This window comes from Pongo abelii, chromosome 3 (genome assembly GCF_028885655.2).
Source record: "Pongo abelii isolate AG06213 chromosome 3, NHGRI_mPonAbe1-v2.0_pri, whole genome shotgun sequence".
Classification (NCBI taxonomy): domain Eukaryota; kingdom Metazoa; phylum Chordata; class Mammalia; order Primates; family Hominidae; genus Pongo; species Pongo abelii.
The window spans coordinates 167,406,067-167,422,644 of NC_071988.2; the positions used below are offsets into that span (position 1 = coordinate 167,406,067).

The 16,578-nt window shown below is 37.3% G+C and overlaps 1 long non-coding RNA gene across 1 annotated transcript in view; it reads left to right on the top strand.

Annotated features, from left to right (window-relative positions):
* LOC129059096 (uncharacterized) overlaps positions 1 to 16,064 on the top strand; it is a 37,008-nt gene extending 20,944 nt beyond the window's left edge. The window contains exons 3-5 of the long non-coding RNA XR_008524794.2: positions 6,677 to 6,747; positions 8,379 to 8,436; positions 15,662 to 16,064. This is a non-coding gene — a long non-coding RNA (uncharacterized LOC129059096). The remainder of the gene's footprint in view (positions 1 to 6,676; positions 6,748 to 8,378; positions 8,437 to 15,661) is intronic.
* Positions 16,065 to 16,578: the final 514 nt, after the last annotated feature.

A 16,578-nucleotide genomic window follows, 5' to 3' on the forward strand; every position in this document is an offset into this window, starting at 1 on the left:
GATTCGGTTTGCCAGTATTTTATTGAGGATTTTTGCATTGATGTTCATTAGGGATATTGGTCTAAAATTCTCTTTTTTTTGTTGTGTCTCTCTCAGACTTTGGTCAGGATGATATTGTCCTCATAAAATGAGTTAGGGAGGATTCACTCTTTTTCTATTGATTGGAATAGTTTCAGAAGGAATGGTACCAGCTCCTGTTTGTACCTCTGGTAGAACTCAGCTGTGAATCCATCTGGTCCTGGACTTTTTTTGGTTGGTAGGCTATTAATTATTGCCTCAATTTCGGAACCTGTTATTGGTCTGTTCAGGGATTCAACGTCTTCCTGGTTTAGTCTTGGGAGGGTGTATATTTTGAGAATTTTATCTATTTCTTCTAGATTTTCTAGTTTATTTTCATAGAGGTGTTTATAGTATTCTGTGATGGTAGTTTGTATTTCTGTGGGATTGGTGGTGATATTCCCCTTATCATTTTTATTTTGTCTATTTGATTCTTCTCTCTTTTCTTCTTTATTAGTCTTGCTAGTGCTCTATCAATTTTGTAGATCTTTTCAAAAAACCAGCTCCTGGATTCATTGATTTTTTAAAGGGTTTTTGTGTGTCTTTATCTCCTTCAGTTCTGCTCTGATCTTAGTTATTTCTTGCCTTCTGCTAGCTTTTGGATGTATTTGCTCTTGCTTCTCTAGTTCTTTTAATTGTGATGTTAGGGTGTCAATTTTAGATCTTTCCTGCTTTCTCTTGTGGGCATTTAGTGCTATGAGTTTCCCTGTACACACTGCTTTAAATGTGTCCCAGAGATTCTGGTATGTTGTGTCTTTGTTCTCATTGGTTTCAAAGAACATCTTTATTTCTGCCTTCATTTCGTTATGTACCCAGTAGTCATTCAGGAGCAGGTTGTTCAGTTTCCATGTAGTTGAGCGGTTTTAAGTGAGTTTCTTAATCCTGAGTTCTAGTTTGATTGCACTGTGGTCTGAGAGACAGTTTGTTATAATTTCTTTTATATTTGCTGAGGAGTGCTTTACTTCCAACTATGTGGTCAATTTTGGAATAAGTGCAATGTGGTGCTGAGAAGAATGTATAGTCCGTTGATTTGGGGTGGAGAGTTCTGTAGATGTCTATTAGGTCTGCTTGGTGCAGAGCTGAGTTCAATTCCAGGATATCCTTATTAACTTTCTGTCTCGTTGATCTGTCTAATGTTGACAGTGGGGTGTTAAATTCTCCCATTATTATTGTGTGTGATTCTAAGTCTCTTTGTAGGTCTCTAAGGACTTGCTTTATGAATCTGGGTGCTCCTGTAGTGGGTGCATGTATATTTAGGATAGTTAGCTCTTCTTGTTGAATTGATCCCTTTACCATTATGTAATGGCCTTCTTTGTCTCTTTTGATCTTTGTGGGTTTAAAGTCTGTTTTATCAGAGACTAGGATTACAACCCCTGCTTTTTTTTGTTTTCCATTTTCTTGGTAAATCTTCAATCCCTTTATTTTGAGCCTATGTGTGTCTCTGCACGTGAGATGGGTCTCCTGAATATAGCACACTGATGGGTCTTGACTCTTTATTCAGTTTGCCAGTCTGTGTCTTTTAATTGGAGCATTTAGCCCATTTACATTTAAGGTTAATATTGTTATGTGTGAATTTGATCCTGTCATTATGATGTTAGCTGGTTATTTTGCTCGTTAGTTGATGCAGTTTCTTCCTAGCATTGATGGTCTTTACAATTTGGCATGTTTTTGCAGTGGCTGGTACTGGTTGATCCTTTCCATGTTTAGTGCTTGCTTCCTTCAGGAGCTCTTGTAAGGCAGGCTGGTGACAAAATCTCTCAGCATTTGTTTTTCTGTAAAGGATTTTATTTCTCCTTCACTTATGAAGCTTTGTTTGGCTGGATATGAATTTCTAGGTTGAAAATTCTTTTCTTTAAGAATGTTGAATATTGGCCCCCACTCTCTTCTGGCTTGTAGTGTTTCTGCTGAGAGATCTGTTGTTAGTCTGATGGGCTTCCCTTTGTGGGTAACCCGATCTTTCTCTCTGGCTGCCCTTAACATTTTTTCCTTCATTTCAGGTTTGGTGAATCTGACAATTGTGTATCTTGGAGTTGCTCTTCTCGAGGAGTATCTTTTTGGTGTTCTCTGTATTTCCTGAATTTGAATGTTGGCCTGCCTTGCTAGGTTGGGGAAGTTCTCCTGGATAATATCCTGAAGAGTGTTTTCCAACTTGGTTCCATTCTACCCATCACTTTCAGGTACATCAATCAGATGTAGATTTGGTCTTTTCACATAGTCACATATTTCTTGGAGGCTTTGTTCATTTCCTTTTACTCTTTTTTCTCTAAACTTCTCTTCTCACTTCATTTCATTCATTTGATCTTCAATCACTGATACCCTTTCTTCTACTGAAGCTTGTGCATGCATCACATAGTTCTCATGCCATGGTTTTCACTCCATCAGGTCCTGTAAGGACTTCTCTACACTGTTTATTCTAGGTAGCCATTCGTCTATCCTTTTTTCAAGGTTTTTAGCTTCTTTGCAATGGGTTCAAACATCCTCCTTTAGCTCAGAGAAGTTTATTATTACTGATTGTCTGAAGCCTTCTTCTCTCAACTTGTCAAAGTCATTCTCCGTCCAGCTTTGTTCCGTTGCTGGTGAGGAGGTGCATTCCTTTGGAGAAGAAGAGACGCTCTGATTTTTAGAATTTTCAGCTTTTCTGCTCTGGTTTCTCCCTATCTTTGTGGTTTTATCTACCTTTGGTCTTTGATGATGGTGACGTACAGATGGGGTTTTGGTGTGGATGTCCTTTCTGTTTGTTAGTTTTCCTTCTAACAGTCAGGACCCTCAGCTGCAGGTCTGTTGGAGTTTGCTGGAGGTCCACTCCAGACCCTGTTTGCCTGGGTATCACCAGTGGAGGCTGCAGAACAGCAAATATTGCAGAACGGCAGATGTTGCTGCCTGATCCTTCCTCTGGAAGCTTCATCTCAGAGGTGCACCCGGCTGTATGAGGTGTCAGTCGGCCCCTACTGGGTGGTGTCTCCCAGTTAGGCTACTTGGGGGTCAGGGACCCACTTGAGGAGGCAGTCTGTCCATTTTCAGATCTCAAACTGCACGCTGGGAGAACCACTACTCTCTTCAATGCTGTCAGACAGGGACGTTTAAGTCTGCAGAAGTTTCTGCTGCCTTTTGTTCAGCTATGCCCTGCCCCCAGAGGTGGAGTCTACAGAGGCAGGCAGGCCTGGTTGAGCTGCAGTGGGCTCCACCCAGTTGGAGCTTCCTGGCCACTTTGTTTACCTACTCAAGCCTCAGCAATGGTGGACGCCCCTCCCGTAACCTTGCTGCTGCCTTGCACTTCAATATCAGACTGCTGTGCTAGCAGTGAGAAAGGCTCTGTGGGCATGGGACCTACCAAGCCAGGTGCAGGATATAATCTCCTGGTGTGCTGTTTGCTAAGGCCATTGGAAAAGCTCAGTATTAGGGTGGGAGGGTCCCGATTTTCCAGGTACCATCTGTCACGGCTTCCCTTTGCTAGGAAAGGGAATTCCCCAACCCCTTGCACTTCCTGGGTGAGGTGATGTCCCACCTTGCTCAGTGGGCTGCACCCACTGTCTGACAAGCCCCTGTGAGATGAACCCGGTACCTCAGTTGGAAATGCAGAAATCACCCGTCTTCTGCATCACTCACGCTGGGAGCTGCAGACTAGAGCTGTTCCTGTTCGGCCATCTTGGAACCTCTCCTACAAATTTCAATTCAAAGGCCAAATTCCTTTCAAAAGGAGTTTTGTGTCTTTCCCGTTTTCTGTATTGAACTTTGTGTTCTAGTTGCTAACCACCATTTACAGTCCAGAATGTGCAATGAGATGGCAGTCAATGCATAAATAAATACTTGTGAACTGCTAATAAGAGTCTCAGAAAAGGACAGTCATTTTCAAGTATTCATGTCAACATTACCTTATAGGCAAATGTGTTAACAATACACATAGCCTTGATCAGCTGTGGCTATGTTAGTCAAAATGCAGCTGTGAAGGGATTAAGGAAGGGCTGATTAAATCCTTTCTTAAAAATTGCATTAAAATGTAACACAGAAGAAAAAAAATGAATGAAAGCATGTATGAATTTCCTAAACCTACAACATTTGTGCTGATGGTTCAGATCTGCATTTTAACATTCTACATATATAGTTACACATATAAAATATTTTTATCATTGAAAACTGTATTGAAGATGAATATTTACTGACATGGGAAGAACTTTGTAGTAGACTGATAATTTAAAAATCAGGTGAAAAACCAATTTGTAGTGAATGGTGCCACTGTAGTGGATAAGTGTATACATATTTATTAAAAAGAAGAGAGCTAAGTTGATACACAGAAGCTGTTAACAGTGATTACCCCTAGACAGTTGGGTCATGGGCATCTTACGTTACTCTTCTTGCTGACCTTTTTCCTAGTTTTTCTTCAATAAGGTTGCATTGTCTTTTTAATAAGAAAAATAAATATTAAACATACTGTATAACAAAAAGTGTTATGATCACTTGTCAGCAACTGAGCCACTGATATTTGCAGTGATCACAGAAGCATGCATGAGAAGCAAATAAATAACAATAAATTCCTTGGGGCCACCCTTTCTCAAAGTGTGTTTCTGAGAACACACGTTCACAAAATTATCTGTGAAAAGCATAAACAGGGTTGATTTTTAAGACCTATAGCCATGTCGGCAACATTTTAAAAAGGACTCTAAATCTTTCGTAAATTCAAAAGGCACTCTGGAATGTTCTGCAGTAGAGAAACCTCTACAGCAATTTCAGTTGTTGACCCTCCAACAATATGGGTATTCGTTGTGAAGTTTTGGGGGAGTCAAAAGTTGCATGAAGACTTTTGCCTGTATAGAGTTGGTGCCCCTGACTCTTAGGTTGTTCAAGGGTCAACTGTACTTATTTGACCACAGATCCATTTTTTTCATGGAACACCTATTAATATTTCATGGTCCCCACTTTAGGAAATGCCATCTTAGTTCATTTTGTGTTGTTATAACAGATCACCACACACGACCTAATTTATAAAGAAAAATAATTCCTTCTTACAGTCTTGGAGGTTTAAAAGTCCAATATCAAAGTGCTAGCATCTGGGGAGAGCCTTCCTGCTGCATCATTTCATAGTGGAAGGTGGAAGGTCAAGAAAGGATGCTCCAGAGAAAGCAAGATCAAAAGGGGCCTGAACTCACTTTTATAACAAGCCTACTCTAATGGTAACTGAACCACTCCCACAATAGCAACATCAATCCATTCATGAAGGCAGAGTCCTTGTGACCTAACCACCTCTTATTAAAACCCACCTTCCAACACTGTCATATTGCGGATTTAGTTTACAGCACATGAACTTTGGGGGACACACTTAAACCACAGTGCCGTCTTCAGTCTGAGAAGAATTTCTGTCTTTCATAGAAGTTTGAAAGGCTTCTTATTTTGATGACTTTGCCTAAAGAAGGGATTCTACAGCCCAATGCTTTCTTTTTAATATACCTAATGAGTAAAAGTGCAAAATAAGCACAGAACTATCAAACAGCAACAAATGTGCCTCTGCTGCCTACCACAGGATTTTCCTTGGTGAGAAGAAAATCCTACATTACATTTCTCCTTGGCTTCTGTCTCTGCAGATAAGAGGAAAGTGGACACCCCACAACAAACTACAAGGAGTTTCAATTTTCACCTCCTAGCCCTAATTTCTCAGGGTTAGCCCTCTTCCTGGTCTTTTCCAATCCACTCTTACTTCCTCCAGTTGGTAGAAATGATGCTTCAAAAGTCCTAATGAGAATTTCCAGAGCTGGATTCCAGCATTAACAGACCAGTAACTGGGTGTTTGGTACCCACAAGGCTAACAATTTGGGGTACTTTTTTTTAAGAGATAGGGTCTCACTATGTTGCCCAGGCTGGACTTTAACTCCTGGGCTCAAGCGACCTTCTCACCTCAGTCTCTCGAGTAGCTGGGACTACAGGTGCAAACAACCATGCCTGGCTTTAAGTACATTTTAATCACAATTTAAAAATCATAATTAAACAATTACTTTAATGTGGCAAACTGTAACAAAATTTGCCATTCTGACCATTTTAAAGTATACAATTCAGTGGCACTATATACATTCATATTATGCAGCCATCACCACCATCCGTTTCCATAATCTTTTCATTACTCCAAATAGAAATTATGCACCCATTAAACATTAACTCTCCATTCTGATCTCCCCCTAGCCCTTAGTAGCCTTTATATTAGTTTCTATCTGTGTGAATTTGACTATTCTAAGTATCTCATATAAGTTGAATCATACAATATTTGTCACTTTATGTCTGGCTCTTTTCACTTAGCATAATTATCCTCAAGGTTCATCCAAAACATATTATTTTTCACTTAATAATGACTATTTCATATCAGTGAAAGGGATGATGTTTTCTGTAATTTTTTTTCCAAGATAAAGAGCCTACATGCAGTCCATTTCTTTCCTGACTGTATTTCTGCTGAAATAGCCCTCATCATAATTATTGGTCATCGGGATTGGTAGAATTGTTCAGGACCTCTGTCTGATCATTCTAAATATATCATTTAAACATGTACCCAGAAAGCATAGTATTTCTTTCTCTGCAGTAAGTCAGGTACTAGAGGGGAAAACATCACACTTAATAACTGGAATGTCCTCTGTTATAGCCTCAGAGTTGATGATGAATGCAGTCCTGCTCCACTTTGATTCCATCTGGCTCTGGAAGATGTTTCTGAAGGTTTGTGAACAGCATTTGGATTTGTTTGTTTTTATTTATATTGTCTTTTTACTGTGATGTATAAGTATGTCCTGTAATGTCATTGATCTATATCATGAGTGAGACAATCAAGTGTTAAAATGGAACTTGTTGATTAGGATATTTATATCATAGTTTGGTTTTCTTAAGAAACCCTGACAGACATGATATTTAAAATGATTAAGTTTACACTTTGACATGAGGCTACTAAAAGGTAGAATATACCATCGAGATATGCCACTTGAAAAAACCACTTTTAAAAAAATGGCATTACTGGTGTCATGAAGAAAAGAAATGCTTTTGTCTCAACCCTGGTTTCAAAAATTTGTGTAAAAACTTTTCACCTCAATAAATAGTTTACTTCTGTGTAGAAAAGGAGACTTATGCTTGCTGCCAATTTCTTCACAAAGGATGCTTAAAAGGTAAACACTTGGGGCCACAGTTTGAATGTATTAACTACTTCACCAACTATTTTCTGGGGACAAAGCAATGCACAAACGACATTCATTTTTATCCATGTAAATATTTTCTTGTCGAGCACATATTGCTGTTCATGTCTTTCTAGCCTAAATCATAGTTCACAGAATAATTGTTAACCACATGGAAAACCTCCCCTAGCATGGAGTTGGAGCCATAAACTAGCCAATAAGTCATTGAGCACTTTTGTTTCACATATTTCTGTCAAGCGCTGATTGATACTTTGTACACCTGATTCTTTCCAAATGTAAGCCAAGTATCTGCTAGCATGTACTCCTGATAAAACATTGTTCTTCTGTGCTGTATGCCATTAATATTATATGATGTACAGCAGTTCACTTGGATTATGAAACTGCCAGTAGCTAATTAAAGTTTCTTCCTGAGCATGGTAATGATTATTAACCTTAGAGCTGGTTTTAGAAATTTCTTAGTGATAAGGTGACTTCTATATTTCTTTTTTTGATGTGTAAATTTGAATAATGTTTACTTAGTTTTAGTCTCTTTTCCATCTTTAAATGACAAAATTTATCAATTTCATATTAGAAAGCATTATTTTGTGCTTGTTCAGGAAAAATTCAATTGGTTTATCAGAAAGGTCACGGAACTCTGAAAGCAATGCAAAAGCTCCTGTGGCTTCTTGCCATTCTTTAACAAAGTTTTGTAACAGACAATGCAATAGAAACTAGAGGCAAATTGATTGCTGGTCTGATAAAATCCTATTTTCACATATTCATCAAGATTCACTTGTTTTAGCAAATACAGCTTCATATTTTATATTTGCATTGAATTCCTGTTCCCTGTTTACATTTACAGTGTTGTTCTATTTATATTACAATTTTCATCACTACTTTTATACTTTACTTTTAAATAACTGATTTATTTCTGTGAATTGGCTATCATGACACAATAAAAAGTCTTAAGCTGGCAGATGTAAATGACATTTAAATGTGCAAAATTCAATAGTCAAGGCAAAGTGCACCATTAACTATTAGCTAAAATGAACAACTTTTAGGAAGAAGCACAGTGATTATTAAGCATGTGACTAGCTTTCTATAAAATATAGTAAGTTAACCTTAACTCTCAAGTTTACAGAATAAACATGAACTAAATTGTTTCCTTGCTCTTTCCTCCTATAGCTAGCCTGGGAAACACCAATGACCCATAGTCTACCTGGGATCAGCATTTCCCCATACGGTATGATTTTGGGGTATTGGGATGGCTGCCTGTCCTCCAAAATAGCTCATTATTTAAAGCCACCAAGTTATTTTTTTCTTCCTGTGACTGCAAGATAGATCTGGCTCATAAAACTCAAGGCATGTAAGTACTGTGTGAACCAATTGCATAACTTGTCCCAGCTACTCTGGAGATTGAAGCAGGAGGATCACTTGAGCCCAGGAGTTCAAGGCTGCAGTGAGCTGTGATTGTGACTATGAATAGCCACTGCCCTCCAGACTGACTGACACAGCAAAACTCTGTCTTAAAAAAAATACTCAAGGCAATTTTTATGAATATCATGGAGCCTATACCATTAAAGGCAGGCTATAGACATGAGCTACATATAAAATAGACATAGTCCCTGCCTTCCCAGAGCATGATTCAGATCTTAAATAAATAAGCATGAATAAACTGCAAACTACCAATTGTCGTAAGTGCTGAAGGAAAAGAAAGTTAAGAGAGAATAATAAAGTGAAGAAGGGTGTCTAATTTAAATTGTTGGTTCAAAGGCAAGCACTGTGTGAGCTCTTTCCTTTGAGCTCCTCCGCCGGAGGAATAATCCACAAGTACTAAATACAGGTACTTAGTATATGTCATTTTTCTAATAACATTTGTGTAGTATAGGAATCCCTGCAAATAAAAGATGCTTTTTCTAGCATTCATTTACTTTTTTTTAGTGCTTACTATATTAAGACATTGTTCTAGACTTGGGGGCAGGGCAGTGCAGACAAGGCACAGGGTGAGTAAGACAGACAAGTTTTCTGTGCTTATGTAGTTTTTGTTCTAGAAGTGAGATGTTCCTCCTCAGAATATGGAAAGAGAAAAATATAACTAACCTCTGGAGTAAACGACTTAAAAAGTTTATGAAGTTCACCACGGGGATAAGAAATACACTCGTGCCCAACAACCCTTGACTGTAGCCAGATTGAATATTTAATAATCTGTTTTTTAAAAAGGCATATATCAATCAGAAGTAGTGATCAGCAATGTAGAATATAAATGCTCACATGGAGCTGGTGTAGTAGGCATTACAGATTGTTGACACTAGCAATTACTATCACCTTATTCCTCTTCTGATTGAAATTTGGCCTCAAATAGAAATTTGCCTGTGGAGAGAATTATTAATAAGAACTGGATATGCTGCTGGCATTTTGGTCACATATATTAGTGTTTGGGAAAGTATTTACCATGAATCTTTACCTGAGGAGACTATAAATTAAGCTGTGAGCCTGCTAGGCCAGGGACTGGCTCTGGATTGAGCGCGGTGCCATCATCCCCAAGTAGTGCCCCAGGGCCTGCGTTGGGCTGGCCAGGCAGCTTTCCCGTTGAGACTACTGGCTTTAGGGTTAGTTTTTTTTGTTTGTTTGTTTGTTTTGGTTTTTTTTTTTTCCAATCAGCAATTTGAATTAATCAATTTTCAGGAGATATTTTTGAGATATTTCATCAACTATCCCTAGAAAGACAATAATGATTTAGAATGTCAGACAGGAATGGTTATTTCAAGACTTCATAAAAAAACCATCTTTAAAAGATTGGCTGATATTCCCAAGTGCTATCAAAATAGGCTAGAAAATGTCGGAGCAATTGAACCCACAACTTTTTAATCCTTTTATAAATGCAGTTGCTGTTCTCTAAAGAAGAAGATGGGCTAACACAGCCAACAGGGTTTTTTTAAATAAATTAATAAATTAAGTAAACAGACATTTCTTTTATTCTGTCATCTGAAATAGTGCACAAGATCAAAAAGAAACATTCAGCAGTTCAGTCTTGTCTCCCTTTCTTATGAAACTGAAAAGAAACAAAATAAGCACATTTGAATTTGGTGTAAAGAAAACTAAGAATATTTATCATAGACAGTTGAATATTACTCATCTGAGACCAAATCTACTCATTTCCAGTTCAGCAAAAATACACAAAGAATTTGATAAATATTGAATTATGTATGCTTCAGGGCAACTGCTCATGCTTTTAATATAATCTTTTTTTAAAAAAAATTCTTTCCTTCTACTTTGAAATTAAAGTCCATTACCAAATATCATTTTAAAAATACATGTATTTCTTTTTGTCTCATCCTAGGGAAGAGCTGTTGCTTGCTTTTACACCACTACCTTTAGTTATTTTTCTCCTGAATGAGAGGAAAGAAAGCTTGAACATTTGTAGAAAAAATCCAGCAAAAAGAAGAAAAATAGGCTGACTGCAAAATGATGTGGTCACGTTAGCTATATTGCATATACTATTGTTAAAATGGTGTGTTTAGAGACATTAACTTAGATTTGGTAATTATTTTGGAAATTTATAGTATTCAGTTTATGGAGCTTTGTGTAAAATGGAGAATACTTAAGCAAATGAAAACAATGATTAGCTTTTCTAAACTTTGCACATTAAGATCATGGGGCATTTTTAAATGTTAGTTATTTTCATAACAATTAAAAAGTCCTCTTTGCATATTTAACTAAAATATGAAAGTGGGAGACAGACACTGCTAACATGTTGTGCATTTCCTCCAGCATCTAAATAAATAAAGATAGATGTAGATCTAGGAATCACACATTACTAGGAGATTTGATAATGCATGCAGAAAACCCTCAAATTTTCTGTCTTTCCTATTCTCTACCAAGGCACCTGAGAAGAGATGCCTCTGTCACAATCCCAGCTTCATGTCATGCCTTTGCTGTCATTTCCTCACCTCATCAACCAATTTTCCCTAGACTATTTATGAAATAATGCTTCCTTTCTCCATTTATTTAGGACACCATCTTTCTCATAATTTTTTGTGGTTGGTATTCTGAGTCAAGCATTCTTTTTTTTTTTTTTTTTTTGAGATGGAGTTTCACTCTTGTCACTCAGGCTGGAGTACAATGGCGCAATCTTGGCTCACTGCAACCTCCGCCTCCCAGGTTCAAGCGATTCTCCTGCCTCAGTCTCCCAAGTAGCTGGGATTACAGGCATGTGCCACCACGCCTGGCTAAGTTTGTTTTTTTGTGTTTTTTTTTGTTTTTTGTTTTGAGATGGAATCTGGCTCTGTTGCCCAGGCTGGAGTGCAGTGGTGCAATCTCAGCTCACTGCAAGCTCCACCTCCCAGGTTCATGCCATTCTTCTGCCTCAGCCTCCTGAGTAGGTGGGACTACAGGTGCCCACCACCGTGCCTGGCTAATTTTTTGTATTTTTAGTAGAAATGGGGTTTCACTGTGGTCTCGATCTCCTGACCTCGTGATCCGCCCACCTCGGCCTCCCAAAGTGCTGGGATTACAGGTGTGAGCCACCGCACCAGGCCGTAAGTTTCGTATTATTAGTACAGACAAGGTTTCACTATCTTGGCCAGGCTGGTCTTGAACTCCTGACATCAAGTGATCCTGCCTGCCTCAGCCTTTGCCCTTTATTTCCTATTACATATCAGACCCTCCCTTTCAAATCACTTTTCTTCAGTTCAAATTACATCTTTTATCATTTCTTCTTTGAGTTTTGCACTGCTGGTAAACTCTCTCTCTCTCTTTTTTTTTTTTTCGTTTGTTTGTTTTTGGTCTGAAAATGTCTCTACCCTCATTCTTAAAAAACAATTTTATTGAATATAAGATTTTAAATGGCAGTTATTTTCTTTCAACATATTAAAGATATTTCACCAGCTCCTGGCTTCCAGTGTTTATTGTTGGTCTAAGTGAGGTTCCTTTGAAAATAATCAGTCTTCTCTTTTCCTACGGCTTCTTTTTAAGTGTTAAGTCCTTGCTTTTCTGCAATTCAGTATGTGTCAAGATGTATACTTATTTTTGATTTCTTTCATTAGTCCTGGAAAATTCTCAGCTATAATCTCTGTTCCATATCTTTCTTTCTCTTCAACTGGAACTCTTATCAGTTGTATAATAGATCTTCTTAACCTAAGAAACTCTTAAATGAAGAAGCTCTAAGCTCTGTGTTACATAAACTCTGGTTTATACTTCCTACTTCTTTTTGTCTCTGTATTCTGAATAGGTCTTACCAATCTTCAAATTCACTAATTCTCTTTTCAACTTCTTCTTGTGTGTTGTTAATTCTATCCATTGAGTTTTATATTTCAATTGTTATGTTTTTTATTTCTAGAAGTTTGCTTAGTTCTCTTTTAAATATGCTAGGTTTTTAAAAAAATAGTTTCCTACTCCCTGAAAATACTTGGTTTTTCATTTTCAAAGCATAGTCATTTTATTTCCTGTAACTGGAATATTACAATATCTAAATTAATTGTATATTTGTTTCTGCTCTTTGTTGTTTTTTGCTGGGTCTTGTGCATAGTGACTTATTTCCTTGTGGTGCTTGGTTACTTTTGTCTGTGAGTTGCTTTTTGTTTTTCCTTGGAAAATTATTTTTGAGTTGTCTTAGAGGCCTAAAGTCAAGATGCCTTTGCCCCTGACTAGTGCATAGAAACACCATCAGTTTGGAAACAACTTAAAATTACAGTTTAAAGTTTTTTGGACTACCTTGGTGTTGTAAATATTGTGTGAAAAAGCCTGATGCATTCATATGGTCACAACTTTTCAGGGGTGGTTATTTCCCAGCCCTGCTCTGCTTAGAGCCAAGTTAACCTTCCTGGCAGAAGTGGAGCAGGTTCATTTCTGGTTTATCTTTTTTCCTGAGGGAATATCCTTTTGGTATCTTGGCTTTATGGCAGAAGGGCCTCCTTTTAGATCTTCACATTGTTCATCTCAAGTACACACTAGGCTTTGAGTTCTGTTTTCCATGCTCTACAAGGCCACTGAAACCAAATTCGCTTGGTTTAGCAAATGCTTTTAGGGCAAAAGCAGTTTCAATGCTGTGCTCCTACCTTGGGTCTTTCCTCTTTTTAGGTTTTGCCCTGGAAATGTCTTACTACCTTATCATATCTTTATTGCTTAAAAGGATTCATTTTTTATGTGCTATACAGCATTTTAAGTTATTCTTTCCTTCAGCCGGGAATGTTGATCTGAATAACCTAGCCTGCCATACAGCTGGAAGTGGAAGTCTTCTTTAGTAATTATAAAAGCATATCCAAGTGTTTCTATCCCCCTTTTCATTCCTAATGTATTAGGTATTTGTGGTGTGTGTGTGTGTGTGTATTTGTGGTGTGTGTGTGTTTGTGTGTCTGTGTCTCTGTGTGTGTGTGTTTTTTAATTAGAAATCTCCAGGGCAATTATCTTTTTTTGAGACAGGGTCTCACTCTGTCATCCAGGCTGGAGTGCAGTGGCACAATCATGGCTCACTGCAGCCTCATCCTCCCAGGCCCAAGCAATCCTCCCACCTCAGCCTCCCAAGTAGCTGGGGGACCACAGGTGCATGCCATCATACCTGGCTAATTTATTTTTATTCCTTTTGTAGAAACAGGGTCTCACTATTTTGCCTAGGCTGGTCTCTAACTCCTCGGCTCAAGCACCTTCCCACTTCAGCCTCCCAAAGTGCTGGGATTACAGGCATGAGTCACCGCCCTCAGTCTTCAGGGCATTTTTGTATTATTTTTTCCTTCAAAGACACAACTTTTGGTCTACTTATAACTGTAATGGCTTTTATTTAATAATTCTTTAATTTTTGTCTTTATTTTTCTTATTTCCTTTTCCTTAAATAATGTATTTTGTTTGAGTTCGTCTTCACATGCATCCCATTTGTTTTGTAATTTTATCTACTTCTTTTCTAAAGGAGCAATAATTACCGTTTTTATTTCCTTTTTGTCATATAACTTATTTGGGATAATTTCCTCCCAAATTTCTAAATGATTGCTTTTTTCCCCTTGTTTAATCATTTGTTATTCATTTTTATTGTATTTTATTACTTTTAGAGAATGTGATCTAAGTTTTAAATTATTTTCTAAATACTGAGTTTTTAATGGCCTAATGTTATCAATTTTAGCATATATTCTACAGATCTTTGTTAAAAAGAAATAATCATATTTAGGGTCTAACATTCAATATATACATAAACATAAATAGGTAGGTAGATATTAATCTTTTAAATTATAATCTTAGAATTTTTTTGACTACTTGATGTGTCAGGTCATTAATTCAAATGACACAGTTATAAAATGAAAATCTTTCTTAGGGGTAACATGTCTAAGCATGTTGTTATCTACACATAAAGATATTTTCCCTTATATTACTTCAGAATATTTAATATTTTCATTAACTAATAATACTTGGCAAAGCATGTGATTAGTGACTATAACAAGATTGTTTTCTCTCACTGTCAGATTTTAATCCCCTACATCCCTTTCAACATTGAATACATATAAACTACGCCAGAATGGTCTTTCTATGTCTTCTTTCTCCAGTAAGCAACATGATGACCGTGGGTTTTTTGGTGTATGTGGAAGGGGAAAGGCGGGTTATGTTGTGGACTGGCATCTGTGTCATATTTTGTTCTTACCAACCATACATTTAGAACAAAATGGGCAAGAATGTAACCTCAGAATAGGACTTTGGAAAGCACCCCCCCCAACATCCTTAATCATTATAAGACTTATTTATAGGAGTAAAATAGTTTCTCATATAAAATTTGAAAACAGCATCTGCAATATAAACAGGCAGGAGGAAAATGGTGCATTTAATCACATCACTCCAAGGCAACCATTAATAACTAGTTTTGCTTCTTTCCTTCTAATATTTCTTCTACAATTGTTTTACATAATTGAGACTCTTCCGCTATTATATAATAGGCATTTTCCATTATTAAAAATTATTTAACAGAATCATGTTTAAATTCCTTGACAATATACTATTATTTACTTAATATTTCTTTAATATTAAACTGGCATTTCCAATATCTTTGTATTATTAATGATGCTTTGGTGAATTTGTTTTCTTTCTTTCTTTTTTTTTTTTTTTGAGATAGAGTCTTGCTCAGGCTGGAGTGCAGTGGCGCAGTCTCAGCTCACTGCAAACTCCACCTCCCAGGTTAATGTGATTCTTCTGCCTCAGCCTCCCAAGTAGCTGGGATTACAGGTGCCCACCACCATGCCTGGCTAATTTTTGTATTTTTAGTAGAGACAGCACTTCACCATGTTGGCCAGGTTGGTCTCGAACTCCTGACTTCACGTGATCCACCTGCCTCAGCCTCCCAAAGTGCTGGGATTACAGGCGTGGGCCATAAGTAACACAGTGGATCCCTAACTTTTGGGTGCATCCAAAACCCCTGAAAAGCCTATTCCCCAAGTTTCTGATTCAGTAAAAGTCTGAGTGTGGTCAAATAATTTGTATTTCTAACATTTCAGGTGATGTCAATGCTGCTGGTCCAGGGAACAAACTTAAGAGAATCACTGTAATTATGACATGTAAGGATTTGTTTCAATAATTTCTGAAAAGCAATGCTTCTTCCTTCTATTGTTGGCTCCATCTTTGATAACGCAGGGAAAAATAATACTTATTTTAGATTAGAAAAGGAAGTAGTAATGTCTATTAAAGGTTTTTAAAAATCTTTTAGTCGTTGGCTTTTGCTAACTCCTTTGCACTGATTGTGGAATCTTACTGGAACCATTTGACCCTGGAGCCACATCACTATACAGCTGGTCTCATTTTTTTTAAGTCACCTGCTCTCATTTAATTCATTTTCTTTGGTGTTTTCCTTCCTGTGGAAAGTCTCTGACATCTGTCCTACATACTTCCTTATGAATACAAAAGCTCATCTTTTTTATTTTTAACTTTTATGAGTCAATTACTCTTACCCTTTTTGTATTTGTGATGTTTTCATTCCTTATGTTTTCAAAAGACACTCTAGTCTATAATTATTTATGATTGCTCTTTAAAAAAATTTTTAAACATCTTTTACTACATTCTGTTGACATATTTAGGTCTCAGCCTAATGTCAAATACTAGCAGCAGATGACTTCTCACTTCACTGGCACCATCATGTGGTGAAATTGTGCGCTACATCGAAGCATTTGCCAACATGGTGCCATTTCATCACATCTTATATATAGATAACACTGAAATTGGAGCTATCATAATAAGTTAGGGAATCTGAAATAATCCTGTTACTTTAGTAAATGCACAGAAAAGTAAGCACCAATGATTAAGTATGTGGACACTGAAGTCAATTACATGAGCTCAAAGCCAGGCTTTTATACTATCATGTAACATTGGGCACATTGGTTAATCTCCCTGAGTCTCAGTTTCCCCGTATGTAAAATGG